Source organism: Dioscorea cayenensis, unplaced genomic scaffold (assembly GCF_009730915.1).
Source record: "Dioscorea cayenensis subsp. rotundata cultivar TDr96_F1 unplaced genomic scaffold, TDr96_F1_v2_PseudoChromosome.rev07_lg8_w22 25.fasta BLBR01000770.1, whole genome shotgun sequence".
Lineage (NCBI taxonomy): Eukaryota > Viridiplantae > Streptophyta > Magnoliopsida > Dioscoreales > Dioscoreaceae > Dioscorea > Dioscorea cayenensis.
The window spans coordinates 52,971-60,050 of NW_024087161.1; the positions used below are offsets into that span (position 1 = coordinate 52,971).

Below are 7,080 nucleotides of genomic sequence, written 5' to 3' on the forward strand. Positions count from 1 at the left end.
TGCGAAAACCTTCAAGCCTCTCAGACAATCCCCTTGAACACCAAGTGGGGCAGCTTGCTAAAGCTAATTTTGAGCGACCTTCAGGTAGTCTCCCTAGCAACACTGAGGAGAACCCAAGAGAGCACTTGAAGGCCATCGCCCTTAGGAGCGGGAAACAGGTTGAGACAAGGGTCGGAGTTGACCCAAGTGTCAAGGAGACTAGGGTAGCCGAAGTGGAAGACCCTAACATAATGGAGAAAGTTATTGATAGAAGCAAGCAAAGTGAAGATAAGGAAATTCCATCAAAGGGTTCATCAAAGCCGTCGGAATACAAACCTCCAATTCCCTACCCGGCTAGATTGAAGCAAGATAAGGAGGATGCTCAATTCAGAAAATTCATCAACATCTTCAAGCAACTCCACATAAACATCCCGATAGTGGAAGCTTTAACTCAAATGCCCAAGTATGCCAAGTTCTTGAAAGAATTGCTAACAAACAAGAGAAAGTTGGAAGAAGAGGGCACAGTGGCACTCACGGGAAATTGCTCGGCCATTTTGGAGAAAAAGCTCCCACAAAAATTGAAGGATCCGGGAAGCTTCATAATCCCATGTGTACTTGAGGGTGGAGTCTAAGAAAATGCCCTTGCACACTCGGGGGCAAGCATTAATGTTATGCCCTACACCATGTACGTGAAGCTTGGTCTTGATGAACTTAGACCCACAAGAATGATTTTTACAATTGGCGGATCGATCAACAAGGAAGCCTCGTGGAATTGTAGAAGATGTGATTGTCCGGTGGACAAATTTGTGTTTCCGTGGATTTTTGTCATCATGGATATTGATGAAGATGTGGAGACACTCGTTGATTCTTGGTCGGCCATTCCTCACTACCTCCGGTGCCCTAATTGACCTTAAAGGAGGAAAAATTAACATTAAGAGTTGGTGAGGAAGAAGCAAAGTGTACACTCTACCGACGGCCATGAAACACTCTTTAGACCATGATGACATGCTTTATTTTGTTGATGAAACTGAACTTTTAATTTCTGATTGTGTGCAGGAAGTATTATCATTAAACCCATTGGATGAGTACTTGGGAGAGCTAGAAAATGAAGATCAAGAAGAACCTCACTCTCCTCTTCCAAGTTCCAATTTGAAGTGGCAAATGGAGAAGGTTATGTGCACCAATGCCAAAGAAAAAGAAAAGAAAGATTCAATGTTGAAAAAGATTTGGAGGGAGGTTCGGGGAAAGAAGAAGAAAGGTAGTACTCATTCTCATCAAACACCTCAAGAAAAGAAGGTACAATCTTCACCTCCCTTTGTTCATGAAAAGTGTGAAATTCATTCATTGATGTCTTTGAATTTACCGGGAAGAAACAACAACAATTCAATGATGACCGGGGGAAATTTCAAACTATTCGAGCCCCCATGAGATAAGTAACAAGGTACGTCAAGCTCGTGACGTTAAACAAGCGCTTCTTGGGAGGCAACCCAAGCATTCGGGGGTTTATTTTCATGTTTATGGGTTCTTTGTGTTCATGTTCTTGTTATTTTTCATATTTTCTTAGAGTTGTTAATTTGAATAAGTCCATGCTCTCATTATTTTGTTTATCATGATCATTGTCCATGTGGTTGTTCACTTGATTTTATTGTGGAGTTGCACTTGTTTGGGCTATCATTTTATGTGTTAGATCATAACTTTGAGCCATTATTTCATGGTGGAGATGATTTTAGAACCTTTTGTAACCATGGCCATGTGTTTGGAGAAGCAAAGAAGTCTTTAAATCAAGTTTTTAGGGCCTCACGGCCTCTATGAGGGCAGCTCATAGAGGCCAGCAGAAAAATTCCCGAAACTTTTCACTACTCCCTCGCGGGCTCTATGAGGAGTGCATAGAGACCATCAAGAAAAATTCAGAAACTTTTTTTACACTACTCCCTCGCGGGCTCTATGAGGAGTGCATAGAGACCATCAAGAAAAATTCAGAAACTTTTTCACTACTCCTCGCGGGCTCTATGAGCACCCTCATAGAGACCGTGGAAGACCCTTTTTTTCTTCATGAGAACCTTGTCAACTTGTCTCTCTCCTCATTCTTCTTCTTCTCCAACCGTGACCTAGCCTCCATGATCTACCTCTCCATGGCCGGATCTCACTAAATACCACTCTAAATCATCTCCACATCTCCTTGGGAAGTAGATCTAGTGTTCTTCTTCAAGCTCCACTCTAGTGCTCTCCTCCTTTGTTGGTATGAAGCTTATTGTGAATGAAAAATTTTCTTTTCTTTTCTTCTTGCTTTCTTGAGTTTTTGTGTGGATTGTTTCAAGCTTTTAGCTTGTATTTTGTGGTATGAACATCATGTATTTGATTGATCTCGAATTTATGTACAAAATTTTTCAAATTCATGATGTTGGGGAAACTTGTAATTGAATAGTATCCATACGGGCTCATTATGCCCGTATGGGATCCTATTCACCCCATTTTTCTTCATGTTTCATCACTTTTTCATGCCACATGATACACTCTCTTGGATTCCTTTCATTCTTATTTGAATTTTTATTGATGTAGGAATGCCACAAGTCAAGGAACTTGCCTCCAAACGTCCCAAGAAACACTATGCCAACCCTCAAGAACCCCACTTTTAAGCATGCTCATCATAAGGCTAAGTGTGGAGTTTCAAGACCAAACTATGTGGCACACTTCATCACATAGATTGGGGTATTTTTGGAGACATTTGGGACGGATGACCAATTCAAGAAATTACTTTCACATGGGTTTTTGGTGAATCTATTCTCAATTGATGATCATACCTTTTAGCAATTTACTTTTGGAGGTTTTTGAACAATTTTGAAGCACACCGTGACAACCACATCTTCAACATCTTGTGATGACTACTTGGACATTTGAGCATGGACATTTGTTTTATTTCTCTAGTTTGTTGTCTTGCTTTTACTTTTTTTATGCAAGTGTGTTTGTTTGCTTTGATTTCAATAAGTTGGTGAGGGATGCCCTACCAACCTTGTGTAGAACTCTACTACTCTTTATCTAGTATTTTTTGTTTGTTGACTACTCCCTATTATGTATTCTTGCAATCTTAATTTTTTTGTTTGATTGATGATGCCCCTTATGCCTTGCAGAGGCATTAAGGGAGTTTGGTGAGCCTCCCCACATTCCATGGAGGCCGGACTCGACATGAAACGCTTATGACACCTTTTGGTTCGGGTCACTCCTCACCGTGTGCACAAGATTAACTGGGAAGTTTGTTCCACCCTCCTCCATTGTTTTTCATTGCATATATTACCATGCTTTTTCATGCTTAGTGTACATTGGGGACAATGTACATCGCTAGGTGGGGGATGGGTGTATTTTATGATCTAGGTTATTATTTGCATGCTAGTTTACCCATGATGGCTTGTTCATTATTGTAAGACTCTTATAGCATGGATTAATGATTGATTTGAGTTACATATTTGTTGTTGTACTCTATTGAATCATGTTTCACCTCTAGTATTGTCTTGTGCACTGGATCTTGTGTTGATGCCCTGGGAATAGCCAACTTGACTACTCTATCTCTCTTGATTGCTTAACACACAACTTTGAGTACTTGGCCTTAGAATACTAAGTTCTATCTTTCAATGTACTCTTAAGAACTTCTAAGTCTTGTTGAGCTAACCCTAGTTTTGTGGCATGTAGAGTAGTATGAAGACATGATCTAGGGTGATTGTGAAAAAAACAAAAAAACAAAAAAATGAAAGAGAAATGAAAAAGTGAAAAGAGTAAAAAGAAAAATGAGTCTATGTCAATATTCCTCCGCTAATGAAGCATGAATGCGTCTATGTAGATCTGAATCGAGTAGTTGGGTGGCTCTTGTGCCTAACCAAAGATGTGCACCCTCCGAAAGATTTTTTTAGTGCAGTCTATGTTAGTCGGACTCGAAAAAAAGAAAGAAAAATAAAATGGAATGAAAATAAAAACCCTAGTGATCTTTTTGGCTACCTACTAGAGGTTTTGAGAAGAATAGGGAATTAGTTCGAGTTCAAGACTTGGAAGGATCTTACTTGTTCATTGAAGTAGCGCTTAGCATTTTTAGGACTTAGTACTCTTTGCAAGTGGAGTGATTAGCATCTAGAGTCTGTACTCATTGGAGTCACTCGGCTAGACCAAGTCGGGGTAGATGAAATACAAGGTTCACACACACGGCACGTATATATACGAGGTGAGACATGATCTTTCTCGTTATGCTTATCGCTGTAACTCATCATCTAGTTATCATTTTTCCATGCTTGTGGAGTCTTGTATTTATTTAAGCCGGAGGTGATACACTTAGCCACTTATCATTATCTTTGTTTTTTTCATGATGTGTTTGCTTTGGGGACAAGCAAAATGCTTAGGTGTGGGGATATTTGATAAGTGTCTAAATGTACGTATTTGAGTGTATGTATTTGTTACCTCTAGCATGTATTTTCATTAGAATTGATGCCCGCTTTTGTGCTTAATCGTGTGTTATTTGCTTTGCGTGGCACGGGAACACCATGGATGACACGAGGATATGATTCGGGTGAAAAAAAGAGAAGAAAACCAGTAGCGGGTACATCGTAGATGGATAGTCACCGTAGCAGTAACGAGCATCAATCGTAGCAAGATCACTGTAGCTACCACTGTAGCACCTGGAGAGTTTCAAGTCAGGATTTGGATCATGGCATACGGCCTCAATGCTACCCGGTATAGAGCCCGGGATGATCACCGTAGCTATAATAGAAGATATTTACTTGATGGAGTTTGCCTACCCCAAATAGTGTCAATGTTGAGCTCCATAGCGAGTGGTATAGCACCTCGTGATGGGAGGCCATAAGGGAGTGGTATAGCACTCTGGGATGGAGGCCATAGCATGGATGGGGGCCATAGGGAGTGGTATAGCACTCGGGATGGAGGCCATCAAGGGGGTATGATGAGTGGTATATAGAGGGATTTTTTTGGAGAAAGATGGGGGACTTTTTGGCTGGACTTCTTGGAGACTCTAGGGCAGACTTTTGAAGGGTTTTTGGCAGCCATCACTTGGAGGAAGGAGAGAAACGAAGACACCATTATTTGGGAGAGTTTGGCTTGAAGCTTGGGAAGATCAAGAGCTTGAACTTAAAAGGGGAAGCCTCATCATCAAAGGAGGAGAAGCATTCGGCATCTCTAGGGCTAGAAGAAGCATCATTCGCCGGCATTCTCTCTCCTCTTCATCATTCGGACTAGGGAGTGTCATTTATGCATTTACTTCTTGCTTTTGTTGTGTTTGAGATACTTATTTGTATGATGGCACACTAGACCCCCAAGGCCGCCGGATGTAGGTGAACCTTGGGGGGTTCATCTTGTATTTTGGATGCTACATTTATATTTGATATGCATTGGTGTGATTTATGATTTGGCTCATTGTGTTTCATGCCTAGAACTATTATGTGGAGAAATCCTTAGTTCTTGTTTGAGTTGTACATGTAGACGTGACCTACTCGCGTGTACTAGATCGTTAATGAGCTAATAGGGGTATTTGTTGACCAACATGCCGAGAAATTGGGTGTAGGTAGCCCCTCCGAACCATGAGGATAAACTTAGGTTAAGTGTGTCCTCGTTGCGTGATCTCCATTCACTTAATGCAATCGTAGGAATATGACTAAGGAGAGATCCTTGTCATCATTTGTATGGGATTAGGGTTTAGCCACCAAGAAATTGGGGTTGAACTATTATTGAGGTCCGTCGGTCTAAATCACCCGTGCCATGTATTTTCATGCATCCTTATATCTTGATGACCCCTCTTGGGAATCCTCATCCCTAGGCCTATTCTTATCATCATTGCTCTGTGATTTTCTTGCTTGATTTGGAGTTGTTACACTTGTGTTTTATTTACAATCTTGCTTGTATTAGATTAGTATACCATGCTTGAATTGTAAGGTTAGAAAATGAGTGATGAAGGAGTAATAGGAGCTCCTTAACCCCGTGGAATACGATCCTTGGGCTTTTGCTCAAGGTATTACTTGGCGACCCCGTACACTTGCGGGTAATCAACCAAGTTTTTGGCGCCGTTGCCGGGGAGCATTAAGGAATTCTAGGAAACTTCTAGCTTATTGCTCTAACAAGTTTTTCTTTTCTTTTATTTCTTCCTTTCATTTGTCTTATTTTTTTTTTCTTGAGCTTAACTTTCTTTATCTTTCTTGACTTTGTAAGGTACTGTGCATGACACGAACAAATCGATCAAATTTAGTTGCACAAGACAGTGAAATTGAGAGAACCTTGCATCGAAGACTTAGAGAAGTGGGTGAAAGCATTAGTGAAAGAAACATTGAAATTGAGGCCATAGAATCTGTAATCATGGCCGAAGAAAGACGTACTTTATCCGAATATGAAAGGCCACAATTCACAGGCGAAGAATTTAGTGTGCAAGCGCCATCCATCGCCACAAATAATTTTGAGATCAAGGCAAGCACCATCGGCATGGTCCAAAATTCAGTCCAATTTAATGGCCTTGCAAATGAAGATGCCCATGATCATCTTTCCCATTTCCTTCAAATTTGTTCTACCTTCAAGATAAACGGGGTGACTGACGATGCGATCCGGCTACGATTATTTCCATTCAGTTTGAGAGATGGAGCATATCGGTGGCTCACATCCTTATCGCCGGGGTCGATCAAAACATGGAAAGATATGGTGGAGAAATTTTTGGGAAGGTATTTTCCTCCTAGCAAAGCGGCGAAGCTAAGGCAAGAAATTTCGGCATTCAAACAAGGAGAGTCGGAGACATTATTTGAAGCTTATGAGAGATTCAAGGACCTTCTTCGAAGATGCCCCCATTGCTTATGAGACATTATTTGGGCTTGTGAACCCTAGGATTCTCATCTTTTCTGGATTTGCTTAGTGTTTCTATTTAATCCGAGTTTGATTAAGTTTTAATCTTGTATTCTCATTGCTTGCTTGTGTAATTAATCCTTGTGGTTGATTGGATTTGCATGATTTGTTGCTTTGATATGAGAGAGGTCTCCATTAGAGTTAGAACATCAAGGTTAAAGAGGGTTAAGAGGGTGAGTCATGAGATAGTGGAGTGTCCCCTCTCCCTTCCGATTGAGTGTATTC

General features: G+C 40.8%; 1 non-coding gene across 1 annotated transcript; it reads right to left on the reverse strand.

Moving 5' to 3' along the window:
- Positions 1-6,702: 6,702 nt before the first annotated feature.
- LOC120254965 lies at positions 6,703-6,806 on the reverse strand. Its single transcript, XR_005534844.1, has one exon. It is a non-coding gene; the product is annotated as a small nucleolar RNA R71 (small nucleolar RNA).
- Between the last annotated feature and the right edge of the window lie 274 nt (positions 6,807-7,080).